The sequence below is a fragment of the Hippopotamus amphibius genome, chromosome 4, assembly GCF_030028045.1.
Source record: "Hippopotamus amphibius kiboko isolate mHipAmp2 chromosome 4, mHipAmp2.hap2, whole genome shotgun sequence".
Lineage (NCBI taxonomy): Eukaryota > Metazoa > Chordata > Mammalia > Artiodactyla > Hippopotamidae > Hippopotamus > Hippopotamus amphibius.
Genome location: NC_080189.1, coordinates 139099948 through 139123130, shown reverse-complemented (window position 1 = coordinate 139123130; position 23183 = coordinate 139099948).

Sequence of the window (23183 nt, the reverse complement as noted above, 5' to 3'; positions counted from 1 at the left end):
GTGTGGTGATACCCTGCTGTGCGGGGTGGCACAGCTCCGAGGTGACACCCAGCAGACATGTCAGCCTGGCCATACAGTTGTCCCATGTGAGGTGACCCCCTGCCGGGAGAAGTGTGACCAGACCAAGCCGACACCCGGTGCCATGAAGCCTTGCCGTGTGGGTTAGCCAGCTGAGGTGGCGTCCTGCCATATGAGGTGTGACCAAGGCTAGGTGACACCCAGTAGCTGTGATGGGCTTGCCACGCAGGTGATCCATGCTAGGTTACACCCCACTGGGTGGGGTTTGACCCAGCCAAGGTGACACAGGGGAGCTGGTATGGCCTGGCCATGGAGTTGAACCAATCGACGTGCCATCCAAAAGTGTGGCGTCGGAATGGGCCAAGGTGAGAGTTGCCAGCTATGATGGCCTAACCATGTGGGTGACCAACATGAGGTGGCATCTTGCTTGCCAGGGTGTGTCCAGGCCTTGATCACACCTGGCTGCCGTGATGGCCCCGCCAAATGCATGACCACACGAGGTTGCATTCCACCTGGCAGATAGTGCCCAGGCCAGATGACACCCAGTGGCCATGAGAGTTTTGCTGCATTGGGGACCAATGTGAGGTGGCACACCACCAGGCGGGGTGTGACTGAGCCAAGTGGACAGCTGGTGTCTGTGATGGCTTGGCCATGCAGGTGACCAGCACAAGCTGGCACCTGACTGGTCAAGGTGTGACAGGGCTGAGGTGGTTAATGGCAGCCAAGGCAACCTTGTCATTTGGGTGACCCCTGCAATTTGGCACCCCACTGGGCGGGGTGTGAGCAGGCTGAAGTGAAACTTGGCCGCAGTAATGACCTTGCGACGTGGGTGACCCCTACAAGATGCCACTCCACCAGCAGTGTGTGACCGAGGTGAGGTGAACCCACCAGCTGTGATGGCCTTGCCATGTGGATGACACAAACAATCGGAAACCTTGCTGGGTGGGCTGTGACCAGGCTGACATTAACCCAGCGGCTGTGGTGGCCTCACCATGCAGGTGCCCCGTGCAAGATGCCAACTCGCTGCATCAGGTGTGACTGGGCCGAGGTGAAGCCGGCAGCTGTGATGGCCTCCCAACACAGGTGATGCACGTGAGGTGACAGCTGCTGGGTTGGGTGTAAGTGAGGGAAGGTGACAGACAGCAGCAGTGACAGCCTTGCCATGAGTCTGCGAGGCAGGAAGTGACAAACCTACGAAGGGGTTGACCAAGGGGAAGTGACACCCACTGGCTGTGATGACCTTGCTACACAGGTGACTCATGGAATGGGACACTCCACCATCCAGAACATGCCTGGGTGGTGGTGACACCCAGTGGCTGATGGCCATGCCACATGAGTGACACACAAGAGTTGAAACAGCAATGGGCAGGCTGTGCCAGGGCTGAGATGACCCTCAGCAGTCAGGATGGCCTTGACATGCAGGTGACCCCTGTCACTGCCATCCCACCAGAAGGCTGTAACGGAGGCAAAGGTACACCTGCTACACATGACAACAACACCATGTGGGTGACACACAGCAGGATACACCCATCGTGCTGGGTGTGAACAAGGGAAGGTGACACCCAGTGGCTCGGATGGCCTCGCCACGCAGGTGACATGTGGGAGGTGACACAGCTGAGGTGGAGTGTGAATCACTTGACGTGACAGCAGGTGGCCTTGAAAGCCTCACCATACAGGTGACACACACGAGCTGACACCCTGTTCGGCTGTGTGTGACTGAGGCGAAGTGATACCTGGCGATCGTGGCGGCACTGTCAGACGGGTAGCATGCATGTGGTGACACTCTGATGGGGGTGTGACGGAAGCCAGGTGACACACTCTGCCTATAATAGCCTCGCCATGTGGGTGACACATATGAGGAGACACCACACAGGGCATGGTGTGACCAAGACAAGGTGATACAGCAGCCATGACGGGCTCCAGATATGGCTAGCTTGTGCATGGTGACATCCCCCAAGTGGGGTGTGACGCAGCTGAGGTGACTCCCGATGACCATGATGTCCTTGCCATGCAGTTGACATGAGTGAGGTGTCACCCTGCTGGGAAGGGTGTGAGCAGGCAGTGGTGACACCCGATGGCCGTGAAGGACCCACTTGGCGGCTGATCCATGTGAGATGACACCCCGCCGGCTGGGTTATGACAAGGCCAAGGTGCCACCTGGTGGCCATGATGGCTTCAACACATGGGACCCATGCGTGATGTGCCACCTCACCTGGAAGGTAGTGCCTGGGCCAATATGTCACCCAGGAGCCATGAAAGCCTCAGCACATGTGTGACCCATGTGAGGTAACAGTGCAATGGACTGGGGGTTCCTGGGCCGACGTGACAACCTGTGGCCATAAGGACCTCGCCACACAGGTGACTTACATGGTGTGGCATCTTGCCAGCAGGGAGTTATGAGGCTGAGGTGGCACCCGGCAGTTAGGAGGCCTCGCCACATGGTTGGCACATGCGAGGTCACCCCTGCAGGGTGGGGTGTGAGCATGAAAAGGTGACACCCATTGTCTGTGTTGTTCTCAGCACACGGGTAAACCATGGATGCTAGCAGCCTGCATGGCAGGGTGTGGCAGGGCCTAGGTGTGACACAGGGGCTGTGATGGCCTCACCATGCAGGTGACCCACATGAGGTGACCCCCAGGTGGTGGGGTGTGAGCAGGCCAAGATGACTGCTGGCAGCTGTGAGGGCCTTGCCACATGGGAGACCTGTGCAAAGTGGCCCCATGACAGGGGGAGTGTGCCTGGGATGATGTGTCACCCTGCAGCTGTGATGCCCTCACCAAGGGGGTTACCTGCATGATGGGACACCCCACTGGGCAGGATGTGACCGGACCAGGGTGACACCTGGCAGCCATGGTGACCTCGCCACATGGGTGAGCCATGTGACGTGGCACCCCACCAGGCAGATTGGTACCGGGCTGGTGTGACACCCAGTGTCCATGATGGCCTCCCCAAGTGGGTAGCCATGTGAGATGGCACGCCCCCTCATGGGGTGTGACTAGGCCAAGGTGACAACCAGAGCCTCTGACAGCCTCAGTGGATGGGTGGCACATGTGTGGTGACCCCCTGCCTGGTGGGATGTGACCATGCCAAAGTGAAACCTAGCAGCCTTAATGGCCTTGCCACATGGGTGACCCATGCATGGTGCCCCCCTGCAGTGCAGGGTGTGTCAGGACCTAGGTGACACCCAGCAACCATGGTGGCCTTGCCATGCAGTTGACCGAAATGAGGTGACACCCTGGCATGCGGGTTGTGACCAAGGATAGGTGACACCCAGTGACTGTTATGGCCTTGCCACATGGGTGGCATGTGACAGGCACCACCCCAGCAGGCAGGGTGTGACAGTGCCAAAGGAACACCCAGTGGCCATAATGGCCTTGCCACATGGGTGAGCCAGTGTGGTGATACCCTGCAGTGCGGGGTGGCACAGCTCCAAGGTGACACCCAGCAGACATGTCAGCCTGGCCATACAGTTGTCCCATGTGAGGTGACCCCCTGCCGGGAGAAGTGTGACCAGACCAAGCCGACACCCGGTGCCATGAAGCCTTGCCATGTGGGTTAGCCAGCTGAGGTGGCGTCCTGCCATATGAGGTGTGACCAAGGCTAGGTGACACCCAGTAGCTGTGATGGGCTTGCCACGCAGGTGATCCATGCTAGGTTACACCCCACTGGGTGGGGTTTGACCCAGCCAAGGTGACACAGGGGAGCTGGTATGGCCTGGCCATGGAGTTGAACCAATCGACGTGCCATCCAAAAGTGTGGCGTCGGAATGGGCCAAGGTGAGAGTTGCCAGCTATGATGGCCTAACCATGTGGGTGACCAACATGAGGTGGCATCTTGCTTGCCAGGGTGTGTCCAGGCCTTGATCACACCTGGCTGCCGTGATGGCCCCGCCAAATGCATGACCACACGAGGTTGCATTCCACCTGGCAGATAGTGCCCAGGCCAGATGACACCCAGTGGCCATGAGAGTTTTGCTGCATGGGGGACCCATGTGAGGTGGCACTCCACCAGGCGGGGTGTGACTGAGCCAAGTGGACAGCTGGTGTCTGTGATGGCTTGGCCATGCAGGTGACCAGCACAAGCTGGCACCTGACTGGTCAAGGTGTGACAGGGCTGAGGTGGTTAATGGCAGCCAAGGCAACCTTGTCATTTGGGTGACCCCTGCAATTTGGCACCCCACTGGGCGGGGTGTGAGCAGGCTGAAGTGAAACTTGGCCGCAGTAATGACCTTGCGACGTGGGTGACCCCTACAAGATGCCACTCCACCAGCAGTGTGTGACCGAGGTGAGGTGAACCCACCAGCTGTGATGGCCTTGCCATGTGGATGACACAAACAATCGGAAACCTTGCTGGGTGGGCTGTGACCAGGCTGACTTTAACCCAGCGGCTGTGGTGGCCTCACCATGCAGGTGCCCCGTGCAAGATGCCAACTCGCTGCATCAGGTGTGACTGGGCCGAGGTGAAGCCGGCAGCTGTGATGGCCTCCCAACACAGGTGATGCACGTGAGGTGACAGCTGCTGGGTTGGGTGTAAGTGAGGGAAGGTGACAGACAGCAGCAGTGACAGCCTTGCCATGAGTCTGCGAGGCAGGAAGTGACAAACCTACGAAGGGGTTGACCAAGGGGAAGTGACACCCACTGGCTGTGATGACCTTGCTACACAGGTGACTCATGGAATGGGACACTCCACCATCCAGAACATGCCTGGGTGGTGGTGACACCCAGTGGCTGATGGCCATGCCACATGAGTGACACACAAGAGTTGAAACAGCAATGGGCAGGCTGTGCCAGGGCTGAGATGACCCTCAGCAGTCAGGATGGCCTTGACATGCAGGTGACCCCTGTCACTGCCATCCCACCAGAAGGCTGTAACGGAGGCAAAGGTACACCTGCTACACATGACAACAACACCATGTGGGTGACACACAGCAGGATACACCCATCGTGCTGGGTGTGAACAAGGGAAGGTGACACCCAGTGGCTCGGATGGCCTCGCCACGCAGGTGACATGTGGGAGGTGACACAGCTGAGGTGGAGTGTGAATCACTTGACGTGACAGCAGGTGGCCTTGAAAGCCTCACCATACAGGTGACACACACGAGCTGACACCCTGTTCGGCTGTGTGTGACTGAGGAGAAGTGATACCTGGCGATCGTGGCGGCACTGTCAGACGGGTAGCATGCATGTGGTGACACTCTGATGGGGGTGTGACGGAAGCCAGGTGACACACTCTGCCTATAACAGCCTCGCCATGTGGGTGACACATATGAGGAGACACCACACAGGGCATGGTGTGACCAAGACAAGGTGATACAGCAGCCATGACGGGCTCCAGATATGGCTAGCTTGTGCATGGTGACATCCCCCAAGTGGGGTGTGACGCAGCTGAGGTGACTCCCGATGACCATGATGTCCTTGCCATGCAGTTGACATGAGTGAGGTGTCACCCTGCTGGGAAGGGTGTGAGCAGGCAGTGGTGACACCCGATGGCCGTGAAGGACCCACTTGGCGGCTGATCCATGTGAGATGACACCCCGCCGGCTGGGTTATGACAAGGCCAAGGTGCCACCTGGTGGCCATGATGGCTTCAACACATGGGACCCATGCGTGATGTGCCACCTCACCTGGAAGGTAGTGCCTGGGCCAATATGTCACCCAGGAGCCATGAAAGCCTCAGCACATGTGTGACCCATGTGAGGTAACAGTGCAATGGACTGGGGGTTCCTGGGCCGACGTGACAACCTGTGGCCATAAGGACCTCGCCACACAGGTGACTTACATGGTGTGGCATCTTGCCAGCAGGGAGTTATGAGGCTGAGGTGGCACCCGGCAGTTAGGAGGCCTCGCCACATGGTTGGCACATGCGAGGTCACCCCTGCAGGGTGGGGTGTGAGCATGAAAAGGTGACACCCATTGTCTGTGTTGTTCTCAGCACACGGGTAAACCATGGATGCTAGCAGCCTGCATGGCAGGGTGTGGCAGGGCCTAGGTGTGACACAGGGGCTGTGATGGCCTCACCATGCAGGTGACCCACATGAGGTGACCCCCAGATGGTGGGGTGTGAGCAGGCCAAGCTGACTGCTGGCAGCTGTGAGGGCCTTGCCACATGGGAGACCTGTGCAAAGTGGCCCCATGACAGGGGGAGTGTGCCTGGGATGATGTGTCACCCTGCAGCTGTGATGCCCTCACCAAGGGGGTTACCTGCATGATGGGACACCCCACTGGGCAGGATGTGACCGGACCAGGGTGACACCTGGCAGCCATGGTGACCTCGCCACATGGGTGAGCCATGTGACGTGGCACCCCACCAGGCAGATTGGTACCGGGCTGATGTGACACCCAGTGTCCATGATGGCCTCCCCAAGTGGGTAGCCATGTGAGATGGCACGCCCCCTCATGGGGTGTGACTAGGCCAAGGTGACAACCAGAGCCTCTGACAGCCTCAGTGGATGGGTGGCACATGTGTGGTGACCCCCTGCCTGGTGGGATGTGACCATGCCAAAGTGAAACCTAGCAGCCTTAATGGCCTTGCCACATGGGTGACCCATGCATGGTGCCCCCCTGCAGTGCAGGGTGTGTCAGGACCTAGGTGACACCCAGCAACCATGGTGGCCTTGCCATGCAGTTGACCGAAATGAGGTGACACCCTGGCATGCGGGTTGTGACCAAGGATAGGTGACACCCAGTGACTGTTATGGCCTTGCCACATGGGTGGCATGTGACAGGCACCACCCCAGCAGGCAGGGTGTGACAGTGCCAAAGGAACACCCAGTGGCCATAATGGCCTTGCCACATGGGTGAGCCAGTGTGGTGATACCCTGCAGTGCGGGGTGGCACAGCTCCAAGGTGACACCCAGCAGACATGTCAGCCTGGCCATACAGTTGTCCCATGTGAGGTGACCCCCTGCCGGGAGAAGTGTGACCAGACCAAGCCGACACCCGGTGCCATGAAGCCTTGCCGTGTGGGTTAGCCAGCTGAGGTGGCGTCCTGCCATATGAGGTGTGACCAAGGCTAGGTGACACCCAGTAGCTGTGATGGGCTTGCCACGCAGGTGATCCATGCTAGGTTACACCCCACTGGGTGGGGTTTGACCCAGCCAAGGTGACACAGGGGAGCTGGTATGGCCTGGCCATGGAGTTGAACCAATCGACGTGCCATCCAAAAGTGTGGCGTCGGAATGGGCCAAGGTGAGAGTTGCCAGCTATGATGGCCTAACCATGTGGGTGACCAACATGAGGTGGCATCTTGCTTGCCAGGGTGTGTCCAGGCCTTGATCACACCTGGCTGCCGTGATGGCCCCGCCAAATGCATGACCACACGAGGTTGCATTCCACCTGGCAGATAGTGCCCAGGCCAGATGACACCCAGTGGCCATGAGAGTTTTGCTGCATGGGGGACCCATGTGAGGTGGCACTCCACCAGGCGGGGTGTGACTGAGCCAAGTGGACAGCTGGTGTCTGTGATGGCTTGGCCATGCAGGTGACCAGCACAAGCTGGCACCTGACTGGTCAAGGTGTGACAGGGCTGAGGTGGTTAATGGCAGCCAAGGCAACCTTGTCATTTGGGTGACCCCTGCAATTTGGCACCCCACTGGGCGGGGTGTGAGCAGGCTGAAGTGAAACTTGGCCGCAGTAATGACCTTGCGACGTGGGTGACCCCTACAAGATGCCACTCCACCAGCAGTGTGTGACCGAGGTGAGGTGAACCCACCAGCTGTGATGGCCTTGCCATGTGGATGACACAAACAATCGGAAACCTTGCTGGGTGGGCTGTGACCAGGCTGACTTTAACCCAGCGGCTGTGGTGGCCTCACCATGCAGGTGCCCCGTGCAAGATGCCAACTCGCTGCATCAGGTGTGACTGGGCCGAGGTGAAGCCGGCAGCTGTGATGGCCTCCCAACACAGGTGATGCACGTGAGGTGACAGCTGCTGGGTTGGGTGTAAGTGAGGGAAGGTGACAGACAGCAGCAGTGACAGCCTTGCCATGAGTCTGCGAGGCAGGAAGTGACAAACCTACGAAGGGGTTGACCAAGGGGAAGTGACACCCACTGGCTGTGATGACCTTGCTACACAGGTGACTCATGGAATGGGACACTCCACCATCCAGAACATGCCTGGGTGGTGGTGACACCCAGTGGCTGATGGCCATGCCACATGAGTGACACACAAGAGTTGAAACAGCAATGGGCAGGCTGTGCCAGGGCTGAGATGACCCTCAGCAGTCAGGATGGCCTTGACATGCAGGTGACCCCTGTCACTGCCATCCCACCAGAAGGCTGTAACGGAGGCAAAGGTACACCTGCTACACATGACAACAACACCATGTGGGTGACACACAGCAGGATACACCCATCGTGCTGGGTGTGAACAAGGGAAGGTGACACCCAGTGGCTCGGATGGCCTCGCCACGCAGGTGACATGTGGGAGGTGACACAGCTGAGGTGGAGTGTGAATCACTTGACGTGACAGCAGGTGGCCTTGAAAGCCTCACCATACAGGTGACACACACGAGCTGACACCCTGTTCGGCTGTGTGTGACTGAGGCGAAGTGATACCTGGCGATCGTGGCGGCACTGTCAGACGGGTAGCATGCATGTGGTGACACTCTGATGGGGGTGTGACGGAAGCCAGGTGACACACTCTGCCTATAACAGCCTCGCCATGTGGGTGACACATATGAGGAGACACCACACAGGGCATGGTGTGACCAAGACAAGGTGATACAGCAGCCATGACGGGCTCCAGATATGGCTAGCTTGTGCATGGTGACATCCCCCAAGTGGGGTGTGACGCAGCTGAGGTGACTCCCGATGACCATGATGTCCTTGCCATGCAGTTGACATGAGTGAGGTGTCACCCTGCTGGGAAGGGTGTGAGCAGGCAGTGGTGACACCCGATGGCCGTGAAGGACCCACTTGGCGGCTGATCCATGTGAGATGACACCCCGCCGGCTGGGTTATGACAAGGCCAAGGTGCCACCTGGTGGCCATGATGGCTTCAACACATGGGACCCATGCGTGATGTGCCACCTCACCTGGAAGGTAGTGCCTGGGCCAATATGTCACCCAGGAGCCATGAAAGCCTCAGCACATGTGTGACCCATGTGAGGTAACAGTGCAATGGACTGGGGGTTCCTGGGCCGACGTGACAACCTGTGGCCATAAGGACCTCGCCACACAGGTGACTTACATGGTGTGGCATCTTGCCAGCAGGGAGTTATGAGGCTGAGGTGGCACCCGGCATTTAGGAGGCCTCGCCACATGGTTGGCACATGCGAGGTCACCCCTGCAGGGTGGGGTGTGAGCATGAAAAGGTGACACCCATTGTCTGTGTTGTTCTCAGCACACGGGTAAACCATGGATGCTAGCAGCCTGCATGGCAGGGTGTGGCAGGGCCTAGGTGTGACACAGGGGCTGTGATGGCCTCACCATGCAGGTGACCCACATGAGGTGACCCCCAGATGGTGGGGTGTGAGCAGGCCAAGATGACTGCTGGCAGCTGTGAGGGCCTTGCCACATGGGAGACCTGTGCAAAGTGGCCCCATGACAGGGGGAGTGTGCCTGGGATGATGTGTCACCCTGCAGCTGTGATGCCCTCACCAAGGGGGTTACCTGCATGATGGGACACCCCACTGGGCAGGATGTGACCGGACCAGGGTGACACCTGGCAGCCATGGTGACCTCGCCACATGGGTGAGCCATGTGACGTGGCACCCCACCAGGCAGATTGGTACCGGGCTGATGTGACACCCAGTGTCCATGATGGCCTCCCCAAGTGGGTAGCCATGTGAGATGGCACGCCCCCTCATGGGGTGTGACTAGGCCAAGGTGACAACCAGAGCCTCTGACAGCCTCAGTGGATGGGTGGCACATGTGTGGTGACCCCCTGCCTGGTGGGATGTGACCATGCCAAAGTGAAACCTAGCAGCCTTAATGGCCTTGCCACATGGGTGACCCATGCATGGTGCCCCCCTGCAGTGCAGGGTGTGTCAGGACCTAGGTGACACCCAGCAACCATGGTGGCCTTGCCATGCAGTTGACCGAAATGAGGTGACACCCTGGCATGCGGGTTGTGACCAAGGATAGGTGACACCCAGTGACTGTTATGGCCTTGCCACATGGGTGGCATGTGACAGGCACCACCCCAGCAGGCAGGGTGTGACAGTGCCAAAGGAACACCCAGTGGCCATAATGGCCTTGCCACATGGGTGAGCCAGTGTGGTGATACCCTGCTGTGCGGGGTGGCACAGCTCCGAGGTGACACCCAGCAGACATGTCAGCCTGGCCATACAGTTGTCCCATGTGAGGTGACCCCCTGCCGGGAGAAGTGTGACCAGACCAAGCCGACACCCGGTGCCATGAAGCCTTGCCGTGTGGGTTAGCCAGCTGAGGTGGCGTCCTGCCATATGAGGTGTGACCAAGGCTAGGTGACACCCAGTAGCTGTGATGGGCTTGCCACGCAGGTGATCCATGCTAGGTTACACCCCACTGGGTGGGGTTTGACCCAGCCAAGGTGACACAGGGGAGCTGGTATGGCCTGGCCATGGAGTTGAACCAATCGACGTGCCATCCAAAAGTGTGGCGTCGGAATGGGCCAAGGTGAGAGTTGCCAGCTATGATGGCCTAACCATGTGGGTGACCAACATGAGGTGGCATCTTGCTTGCCAGGGTGTGTCCAGGCCTTGATCACACCTGGCTGCCGTGATGGCCCCGCCAAATGCATGACCACACGAGGTTGCATTCCACCTGGCAGATAGTGCCCAGGCCAGATGACACCCAGTGGCCATGAGAGTTTTGCTGCATTGGGGACCCATGTGAGGTGGCACACCACCAGGCGGGGTGTGACTGAGCCAAGTGGACAGCTGGTGTCTGTGATGGCTTGGCCATGCAGGTGACCAGCACAAGCTGGCACCTGACTGGTCAAGGTGTGACAGGGCTGAGGTGGTTAATGGCAGCCAAGGCAACCTTGTCATTTGGGTGACCCCTGCAATTTGGCACCCCACTGGGCGGGGTGTGAGCAGGCTGAAGTGAAACTTGGCCGCAGTAATGACCTTGCGACGTGGGTGACCCCTACAAGATGCCACTCCACCAGCAGTGTGTGACCGAGGTGAGGTGAACCCACCAGCTGTGATGGCCTTGCCATGTGGATGACACAAACAATCGGAAACCTTGCTGGGTGGGCTGTGACCAGGCTGACTTTAACCCAGCGGCTGTGGTGGCCTCACCATGCAGGTGCCCCGTGCAAGATGCCAACTCGCTGCATCAGGTGTGACTGGGCCGAGGTGAAGCCGGCAGCTGTGATGGCCTCCCAACACAGGTGATGCACGTGAGGTGACAGCTGCTGGGTTGGGTGTAAGTGAGGGAAGGTGACAGACAGCAGCAGTGACAGCCTTGCCATGAGTCTGCGAGGCAGGAAGTGACAAACCTACGAAGGGGTTGACCAAGGGGAAGTGACACCCACTGGCTGTGATGACCTTGCTACACAGGTGACTCATGGAATGGGACACTCCACCATCCAGAACATGCCTGGGTGGTGGTGACACCCAGTGGCTGATGGCCATGCCACATGAGTGACACACAAGAGTTGAAACAGCAATGGGCAGGCTGTGCCAGGGCTGAGATGACCCTCAGCAGTCAGGATGGCCTTGACATGCAGGTGACCCCTGTCACTGCCATCCCACCAGAAGGCTGTAACGGAGGCAAAGGTACACCTGCTACACATGACAACAACACCATGTGGGTGACACACAGCAGGATACACCCATCGTGCTGGGTGTGAACAAGGGAAGGTGACACCCAGTGGCTCGGATGGCCTCGCCACGCAGGTGACATGTGGGAGGTGACACAGCTGAGGTGGAGTGTGAATCACTTGACGTGACAGCAGGTGGCCTTGAAAGCCTCACCATACAGGTGACACACACGAGCTGACACCCTGTTCGGCTGTGTGTGACTGAGGCGAAGTGATACCTGGCGATCGTGGCGGCACTGTCAGACGGGTAGCATGCATGTGGTGACACTCTGATGGGGGTGTGACGGAAGCCAGGTGACACACTCTGCCTATAATAGCCTCGCCATGTGGGTGACACATATGAGGAGACACCACACAGGGCATGGTGTGACCAAGACAAGGTGATACAGCAGCCATGACGGGCTCCAGATATGGCTAGCTTGTGCATGGTGACATCCCCCAAGTGGGGTGTGACGCAGCTGAGGTGACTCCCGATGACCATGATGTCCTTGCCATGCAGTTGACATGAGTGAGGTGTCACCCTGCTGGGAAGGGTGTGAGCAGGCAGTGGTGACACCCGATGGCCGTGAAGGACCCACTTGGCGGCTGATCCATGTGAGATGACACCCCGCCGGCTGGGTTATGACAAGGCCAAGGTGCCACCTGGTGGCCATGATGGCTTCAACACATGGGACCCATGCGTGATGTGCCACCTCACCTGGAAGGTAGTGCCTGGGCCAATATGTCACCCAGGAGCCATGAAAGCCTCAGCACATGTGTGACCCATGTGAGGTAACAGTGCAATGGACTGGGGGTTCCTGGGCCGACGTGACAACCTGTGGCCATAAGGACCTCACCACACAGGTGACTTACATGGTGTGGCATCTTGCCAGCAGGGAGTTATGAGGCTGAGGTGGCACCCGGCAGTTAGGAGGCCTCGCCACATGGTTGGCACATGCGAGGTCACCCCTGCAGGGTGGGGTGTGAGCATGAAAAGGTGACACCCATTGTCTGTGTTGTTCTCAGCACACGGGTAAACCATGGATGCTAGCAGCCTGCATGGCAGGGTGTGGCAGGGCCTAGGTGTGACACAGGGGCTGTGATGGCCTCACCATGCAGGTGACCCACATGAGGTGACCCCCAGGTGGTGGGGTGTGAGCAGGCCAAGATGACTGCTGGCAGCTGTGAGGGCCTTGCCACATGGGAGACCTGTGCAAAGTGGCCCCATGACAGGGGGAGTGTGCCTGGGATGATGTGTCACCCTGCAGCTGTGATGCCCTCACCAAGGGGGTTACCTGCATGATGGGACACCCCACTGGGCAGGATGTGACCGGACCAGGGTGACACCTGGCAGCCATGGTGACCTCGCCACATGGGTGAGCCATGTGACGTGGCACCCCACCAGGCAGATTGGTACCGGGCTGGTGTGACACCCAGTGTCCATGATGGCCTCCCCAAGTGGGTAGCCATGTGAGATGGCACGCCCCCTCATGGGGTGTGACTAGGCCAAGGTGACAACCAGAGCCTCTGACAGCCTCAGTGGATGGGTGGCACATGTGTGGTGACCCCCTGCCTGGTGGGATGTGACCATGCCAAAGTGAAACCTAGCAGCCTTAATGGCCTTGCCACATGGGTGACCCATGCATGGTGCCCCCCTGCAGTGCAGGGTGTGTCAGGACCTAGGTGACACCCAGCAACCATGGTGGCCTTGCCATGCAGTTGACCGAAATGAGGTGACACCCTGGCATGCGGGTTGTGACCAAGGATAGGTGACACCCAGTGACTGTTATGGCCTTGCCACATGGGTGGCATGTGACAGGCACCACCCCAGCAGGCAGGGTGTGACAGTGCCAAAGGAACACCCAGTGGCCATAATGGCCTTGCCACATGGGTGAGCCAGTGTGGTGATACCCTGCAGTGCGGGGTGGCACAGCTCCATGGTGACACCCAGCAGACATGTCAGCCTGGCCATACAGTTGTCCCATGTGAGGTGACCCCCTGCCGGGAGAAGTGTGACCAGACCAAGCCGACACCCGGTGCCATGAAGCCTTGCCGTGTGGGTTAGCCAGCTGAGGTGGCGTCCTGCCATATGAGGTGTGACCAAGGCTAGGTGACACCCAGTAGCTGTGATGGGCTTGCCACGCAGGTGATCCATGCTAGGTTACACCCCACTGGGTGGGGTTTGACCCAGCCAAGGTGACACAGGGGAGCTGGTATGGCCTGGCCATGGAGTTGAACCAATCGACGTGCCATCCAAATGTGTGGCATCGGAATGGGCCAAGGTGAGAGTTGCCAGCTATGATGGCCTAACCATGTGGGTGACCAACATGAGGTGGCATCTTGCTTGCCAGGGTGTGTCCAGGCCTTGATCACACCTGGCTGCCGTGATGGCCCCGCCAAATGCATGACCACACGAGGTTGCATTCCACCTGGCAGATAGTGCCCAGGCCAGATGACACCCAGTGGCCATGAGAGTTTTGCTGCATGGGGGACCCATGTGAGGTGGCACTCCACCAGGCGGGGTGTGACTGAGCCAAGTGGACAGCTGGTGTCTGTGATGGCTTGGCCATGCAGGTGACCAGCACAAGCTGGCACCTGACTGGTCAAGGTGTGACAGGGCTGAGGTGGTTAATGGCAGCCAAGGCAACCTTGTCATTTGGGTGACCCCTGCAATTTGGCACCCCACTGGGCGGGGTGTGAGCAGGCTGAAGTGAAACTTGGCCGCAGTAATGACCTTGCGACGTGGGTGACCCCTACAAGATGCCACTCCACCAGCAGTGTGTGACCGAGGTGAGGTGAACCCACCAGCTGTGATGGCCTTGCCATGTGGATGACACAAACAATCGGAAACCTTGCTGGGTGGGCTGTGACCAGGCTGACTTTAACCCAGCGGCTGTGGTGGCCTCACCATGCAGGTGCCCCGTGCAAGATGCCAACTCGCTGCATCAGGTGTGACTGGGCCGAGGTGAAGCCGGCAGCTGTGATGGCCTCCCAACACAGGTGATGCACGTGAGGTGACAGCTGCTGGGTTGGGTGTAAGTGAGGGAAGGTGACAGACAGCAGCAGTGACAGCCTTGCCATGAGTCTGCGAGGCAGGAAGTGACAAACCTACGAAGGGGTTGACCAAGGGGAAGTGACACCCACTGGCTGTGATGACCTTGCTACACAGGTGACTCATGGAATGGGACACTCCACCATCCAGAACATGCCTGGGTGGTGGTGACACCCAGTGGCTGATGGCCATGCCACATGAGTGACACACAAGAGTTGAAACAGCAATGGGCAGGCTGTGCCAGGGCTGAGATGACCCTCAGCAGTCAGGATGGCCTTGACATGCAGGTGACCCCTGTCACTGCCATCCCACCAGAAGGCTGTAACGGAGGCAAAGGTACACCTGATACACATGACAACAACACCATGTGGGTGACACACAGCAGGATACACCCATCGTGCTGGGTGTGAACAAGGGAAGGTGACACCCAGTGGCTCGGATGGCCTCGCCACGCAGGTGACATGTGGGAGGTGACACAGCTGAGGTGGAGTGTGAATCACTTGACGTGACAGCAGGTGGCCTTGAAAGCCTCACCATACAGGTGACACACACGAGCTGACACCCTGTTCGGCTGTGTGTGACTGAGGCGAAGTGATACCTGGCGATCGTGGCGGCACTGTCAGACGGGTAGCATGCATGTGGTGACACTCTGATGGGGGTGTGACGGAAGCCAGGTGACACACTCTGCCTATAATAGCCTCACCATGTGGGTGACACATATGAGGAGACACCACACAGGGCATGGTGTGACCAAGACAAGGTGATACAGCAGCCATGACGGGCTCCAGATATGGCTAGCTTGTGCATGGTGACATCCCCCAAGTGGGGTGTGACGCAGCTGAGGTGACTCCCGATGACCATGATGTCCTTGCCATGCAGTTGACATGAGTGAGGTGTCACCCTGCTGGGAAGGGTGTGAGCAGGCAGTGGTGACACCCGATGGCCGTGAAGGACCCACTTGGCGGCTGATCCATGTGAGATGACACCCCGCCGGCTGGGTTATGACAAGGCCAAGGTGCCACCTGGTGGCCATGATGGCTTCAACACATGGGACCCATGCGTGATGTGCCACCTCACCTGGAAGGTAGTGCCTGGGCCAATATGTCACCCAGGAGCCATGAAAGCCTCAGCACATGTGTGACCCATGTGAGGTAACAGTGCAATGGACTGGGGGTTCCTGGGCCGACGTGACAACCTGTGGCCATAAGGACCTCCCCACACAGGTGACTTACATGGTGTGGCATCTTGCCAGCAGGGAGTTATGAGGCTGAGCTGGCACCCGGCAGTTAGGAGGCCTCGCCACATGGTTGGCACATGCGAGGTCACCCCTGCAGGGTGGGGTGTGAGCATGAAAAGGTGACACCCATTGTCTGTGTTGTTCTCAGCACACGGGTAAACCATGGATGCTAGCAGCCTGCATGGCAGGGTGTGGCAGGGCCTAGGTGTGACACAGGGGCTGTGATGGCCTCACCATGCAGGTGACCCACATGAGGTGACCCCCAGATGGTGGGGTGTGAGCAGGCCAAGATGACTGCTGGCAGCTGTGAGGGCCTTGCCACATGGGAGACCTGTGCAAAGTGGCCCCATGACAGGGGGAGTGTGCCTGGGATGATGTGTCACCCTGCAGCTGTGATGCCCTCACCAAGGGGGTTACCTGCATGATGGGACACCCCACTGGGCAGGATGTGACCGGACCAGGGTGACACCTGGCAGCCATGGTGACCTCGCCACATGGGTGAGCCATGTGACGTGGCACCCCACCAGGCAGATTGGTACCGGGCTGATGTGACACCCAGTGTCCATGATGGCCTCCCCAAGTGGGTAGCCATGTGAGATGGCACGCCCCCTCATGGGGTGTGACTAGGCCAAGGTGACAACCAGAGCCTCTGACAGCCTCAGTGGATGGGTGGCACATGTGTGGTGACCCCCTGCCTGGTGGGATGTGACCATGCCAAAGTGAAACCTAGCAGCCTTAATGGCCTTGCCACATGGGTGACCCATGCATGGTGCCCCCCTGCAGTGCAGGGTGTGTCAGGACCTAGGTGACACCCAGCAACCATGGTGGCCTTGCCATGCAGTTGACCGAAATGAGGTGACACCCTGGCATGCGGGTTGTGACCAAGGATAGGTGACACCCAGTGACTGTTATGGCCTTGCCACATGGGTGGCATGTGACAGGCACCACCCCAGCAGGCAGGGTGTGACAGTGCCAAAGGAACACCCAGTGGCCATAATGGCCTTGCCACATGGGTGAGCCAGTGTGGTGATACCCTGCTGTGCGGGGTGGCACAGCTCCGAGGTGACACCCAGCAGACATGTCAGCCTGGCCATACAGTTGTCCCATGTGAGGTGACCCCCTGCCGGGAGAAGTGTGACCAGACCAAGCCGACACCCGGTGCCATGAAGCCTTGCCGTGTGGGTTAGCCAGCTGAGGTGGCGTCCTGCCATATGAGGTGTGACCAAGGCTAGGTGACACCCAGTAGCTGTGATGGGCTTGCCACGCAGGTGATCCATGCTAGGTTACACCCCACTGGGTGGGGTTTGACCCAGCCAAGGTGACACAGGGGAGCTGGTATGGCCTGGCCATGGAGTTGAACCAATCGACGTGCCATCCAAAAGTGTGGCGTCGGAATGGGCCAAGGTGAGAGTTGCCAGCTATGATGGCCTAACCATGTGGGTGACCAACATGAGGTGGCATCTTGCTTGCCAGGGTGTGTCCAGGCCTTGATCACACCTGGCTGCCGTGATGGCCCCGCCAAATGCATGACCACACGAGGTTGCATTCCACCTGGCAGATAGTGCCCAGGCCAGATGACACCCAGTGGCCATGAGAGTTTTGCTGCATTGGGGAGCCATGTGAGGTGGCACTCCACCAGGCGGGGTGTGACTGAGCCAAGTGGACAGCTGGTGTCTGTGATGGCTTGGCCATGCAGGTGACCAGCACAAGCTGGCACCTGACTGGTCAAGGTGTGACAGGGCTGAGGTGGTTAATGGCAGCCAAGGCAACCTTGTCATTTGGGTGACCCCTGCAATTTGGCACCCCACTGGGCGGGGTGTGAGCAGGCTGAAGTGAAACTTGGCCGCAGTAATGACCTTGCGACGTGGGTGACCCCTACAAGATGCCACTCCACCAGCAGTGTGTGACCGAGGTGAGGTGAACCCACCAGCTGTGATGGCCTTGCCATGTGGATGACACAAACAATCGGAAACCTTGCTGGGTGGGCTGTGACCAGGCTGACTTTAACCCAGCGGCTGTGGTGGCCTCACCATGCAGGTGCCCCGTGCAAGATGCCAACTCGCTGCATCAGGTGTGACTGGGCCGAGGTGAAGCCGGCAGCTGTGATGGCCTCCCAACACAGGTGATGCACGTGAGGTGACAGCTGCTGGGTTGGGTGTAAGTGAGGGAAGGTGACAGGCAGCAGCAGTGACAGCCTTGCCATGAGTCTGCGAGGCAGGAAGTGACAAACCTACGAAGGGGTTGACCAAGGGGAAGTGACACCCACTGGCTGTGATGACCTTGCTACACAGGTGACTCATGGAATGGGACACTCCACCATCCAGAACATGCCTGGGTGGTGGTGACACCCAGTGGCTGATGGCCATGCCACATGAGTGACACACAAGAGTTGAAACAGCAATGGGCAGGCTGTGCCAGGGCTGAGATGACCCTCAGCAGTCAGGATGGCCTTGACATGCAGGTGACCCCTGTCACTGCCATCCCACCAGAAGGCTGTAACGGAGGCAAAGGTACACCTGCTACACATGACAACAACACCATGTGGGTGACACACAGCAGGATACACCCATCGTGCTGGGTGTGAACAAGGGAAGGTGACACCCAGTGGCTCGGATGGCCTCGCCACGCAGGTGACATGTGGGAGGTGACACAGCTGAGGTGGAGTGTGAATCACTTGACGTGACAGCAGGTGGCCTTGAAAGCCTCACCATACAGGTGACACACACGAGCTGACACCCTGTTCGGCTGTGTGTGACTGAGGCGAAGTGATACCTGGCGATCGTGGCGGCACTGTCAGACGGGTAGCATGCATGTGGTGACACTCTGATGGGGGTGTGACGGAAGCCAGGTGACACACTCTGCCTATAATAGCCTCGCCATGTGGGTGACACATATGAGGAGACACCACACAGGGCATGGTGTGACCAAGACAAGGTGATACAGCAGCCATGACGGGCTCCAGATATGGCTAGCTTGTGCATGGTGACATCCCCCAAGTGGGGTGTGACGCAGCTGAGGTGACTCCCGATGACCATGATGTCCTTGCCATGCAGTTGACATGAGTGAGGTGTCACCCTGCTGGGAAGGGTGTGAGCAGGCAGTGGTGACACCCGATGGCCGTGAAGGACCCACTTGGCGGCTGATCCATGTGAGATGACACCCCGCCGGCTGGGTTATGACAAGGCCAAGGTGCCACCTGGTGGCCATGATGGCTTCAACACATGGGACCCATGCGTGATGTGCCACCTCACCTGGAAGGTAGTGCCTGGGCCAATATGTCACCCAGGAGCCATGAAAGCCTCAGCACATGTGTGACCCATGTGAGGTAACAGTGCAATGGACTGGGGGTTCCTGGGCCGACGTGACAACCTGTGGCCATAAGGACCTCACCACACAGGTGACTTACATGGTGTGGCATCTTGCCAGCAGGGAGTTATGAGGCTGAGGTGGCACCCGGCAGTTAGGAGGCCTCGCCACATGGTTGGCACATGCGAGGTCACCCCTGCAGGGTGGGGTGTGAGCATGAAAAGGTGACACCCATTGTCTGTGTTGTTCTCAGCACACGGGTAAACCATGGATGCTAGCAGCCTGCATGGCAGGGTGTGGCAGGGCCTAGGTGTGACACAGGGGCTGTGATGGCCTCACCATGCAGGTGACCCACATGAGGTGACCCCCAGATGGTGGGGTGTGAGCAGGCCAAGATGACTGCTGGCAGCTGTGAGGGCCTTGCCACATGGGAGACCTGTGCAAAGTGGCCCCATGACAGGGGGAGTGTGCCTGGGATGATGTGTCACCCTGCAGCTGTGATGCCCTCACCAAGGGGGTTACCTGCATGATGGGACACCCCACTGGGCAGGATGTGACCGGACCAGGGTGACACCTGGCAGCCATGGTGACCTCGCCACATGGGTGAGCCATGTGACGTGGCACCCCACCAGGCAGATTGGTACCGGGCTGATGTGACACCCAGTGTCCATGATGGCCTCCCCAAGTGGGTAGCCATGTGAGATGGCACGCCCCCTCACGGGGTGTGACTAGGCCAAGGTGACAACCAGAGCCTCTGACAGCCTCAGTGGATGGGTGGCACATGTGTGGTGACCCCCTGCCTGGTGGGATGTGACCATGCCAAAGTGAAACCTAGCAGCCTTAATGGCCTTGCCACATGGGTGACCCATGCATGGTGCCCCCCTGCAGTGCAGGGTGTGTCAGGACCTAGGTGACACCCAGCAACCATGGTGGCCTTGCCATGCAGTTGACCGAAATGAGGTGACACCCTGGCATGCGGGTTGTGACCAAGGATAGGTGACACCCAGTGACTGTTATGGCCTTGCCACATGGGTGGCATGTGACAGGCACCACCCCAGCAGGCAGGGTGTGACAGTGCCAAAGGAACACCCAGTGGCCATAATGGCCTTGCCACATGGGTGAGCCAGTGTGGTGATACCCTGCAGTGCGGGGTGGCACAGCTCCAAGGTGACACCCAGCAGACATGTCAGCCTGGCCATACAGTTGTCCCATGTGAGGTGACCCCCTGCCGGGAGAAGTGTGACCAGACCAAGCCGACACCCGGTGCCATGAAGCCTTGCCATGTGGGTTAGCCAGCTGAGGTGGCGTCCTGCCATATGAGGTGTGACCAAGGCTAGGTGACACCCAGTAGCTGTGATGGGCTTGCCACGCAGGTGATCCATGCTAGGTTACACCCCACTGGGTGGGGTTTGACCCAGCCAAGGTGACACAGGGGAGCTGGTATGGCCTGGCCATGGAGTTGAACCAATCGACGTGCCATCCAAAAGTGTGGCGTCGGAATGGGCCAAGGTGAGAGTTGCCAGCTATGATGGCCTAACCATGTGGGTGACCAACATGAGGTGGCATCTTGCTTGCCAGGGTGTGTCCAGGCCTTGATCACACCTGGCTTCCGTGATGGCCCCGCCAAATGCATGACCACACGAGGTTGCATTCCACCTGGCAGATAGTGCCCAGGCCAGATGACACCCAGTGGCCATGAGAGTTTTGCTGCATGGGGGACCCATGTGAGGTGGCACTCCACCAGGCGGGGTGTGACTGAGCCAAGTGGACAGCTGGTGTCTGTGATGGCTTGGCCATGCAGGTGACCAGCACAAGCTGGCACCTGACTGGTCAAGGTGTGACAGGGCTGAGGTGGTTAATGGCAGCCAAGGCAACCTTGTCATTTGGGTGACCCCTGCAATTTGGCACCCCACTGGGCGGGGTGTGAGCAGGCTGAAGTGAAACTTGGCCGCAGTAATGACCTTGCGACGTGGGTGACCCCTACAAGATGCCACTCCACCAGCAGTGTGTGACCGAGGTGAGGTGAACCCACCAGCTGTGATGGCCTTGCCATGTGGATGACACAAACAATCGGAAACCTTGCTGGGTGGGCTGTGACCAGGCTGACTTTAACCCAGCGGCTGTGGTGGCCTCACCATGCAGGTGCCCCGTGCAAGATGCCAACTCGCTGCATCAGGTGTGACTGGGCCGAGGTGAAGCCGGCAGCTGTGATGGCCTCCCAACACAGGTGATGCACGTGAGGTGACAGCTGCTGGGTTGGGTGTAAGTGAGGGAAGGTGACAGACAGCAGCAGTGACAGCCTTGCCATGAGTCTGCGAGGCAGGAAGTGACAAACCTACGAAGGGGTTGACCAAGGGGAAGTGACACCCACTGGCTGTGATGACCTTGCTACACAGGTGACTCATGGAATGGGACACTCCACCATCCAGAACATGCCTGGGTGGTGGTGACACCCAGTGGCTGATGGCCATGCCACATGAGTGACACACAAGAGTTGAAACAGCAATGGGCAGGCTGTGCCAGGGCTGAGATGACCCTCAGCAGTCAGGATGGCCTTGACATGCAGGTGACCCCTGTCACTGCCATCCCACCAGAAGGCTGTAACGGAGGCAAAGGTACACCTGCTACACATGACAACAACACCATGTGGGTGACACACAGCAGGATACACCCATCGTGCTGGGTGTGAACAAGGGAAGGTGACACCCAGTGGCTCGGATGGCCTCGCCACGCAGGTGACATGTGGGAGGTGACACAGCTGAGGTGGAGTGTGAATCACTTGACGTGACAGCAGGTGGCCTTGAAAGCCTCACCATACAGGTGACACACACGAGCTGACACCCTGTTCGGCTGTGTGTGACTGAGGCGAAGTGATACCTGGCGATCGTGGCGGCACTGTCAGACGGGTAGCATGCATGTGGTGACACTCTGATGGGGGTGTGACAGAAGCCAGGTGACACACTCTGCCTATAATAGCCTCGCCATGTGGGTGACACATATGAGGAGACACCACACAGGGCATGGTGTGACCAAGACAAGGTGATACAGCAGCCATGACGGGCTCCAGATATGGCTAGCTTGTGCATGGTGACATCCCCCAAGTGGGGTGTGACGCAGCTGAGGTGACTCCCGGTGACCATGATGTCCTTGCCATGCAGTTGACATGAGTGAGGTGTCACCCTGCTGGGAAGGGGGTGACCAGGCAGTGGTGACACCCGATGGCCGTGAAGGACCCACTTGGCGGCTGATCCATGTGAGATGACACCCTGCCGGCTGGGTTATGACAAGGCCAAGGTGCCACCTGGTGGCCATGATGGCTTCAACACATGGGACCCATGCGTGATGTGCCACCTCACCTGGAAGGTAGTGCCTGGGCCAATATGTCACCCAGGAGCCATGAAAGCCTCAGCACATGTGTGACCCATGTGAGGTAACAGTGCAATGGACTGGGGGTTCCTGGGCCGACGTGACAACCTGTGGCCATAAGGACCTCGCCACACAGGTGACTTACATGGTGTGGCATCTTGCCAGCAGGGAGTTATGAGGCTGAGGTGGCACCCGGCAGTTAGGAGGCCTCGCCACATGGTTGGCACATGCGAGGTCACCCCTGCAGGGTGGGGTGTGAGCATGAAAAGGTGACACCCATTGTCTGTGTTGTTCTCAGCACACGGGTAAACCATGGATGCTAGCAGCCTGCATGGCAGGGTGTGGCAGGGCCTAGGTGTGACACAGGGGCTGTGATGGCCTCACCATGCAGGTGACCCACATGAGGTGACCCCCAGATGGTGGGGTGTGAGCAGGCCAAGATGACTGCTGGCAGCTGTGAGGGCCTTGCCACATGGG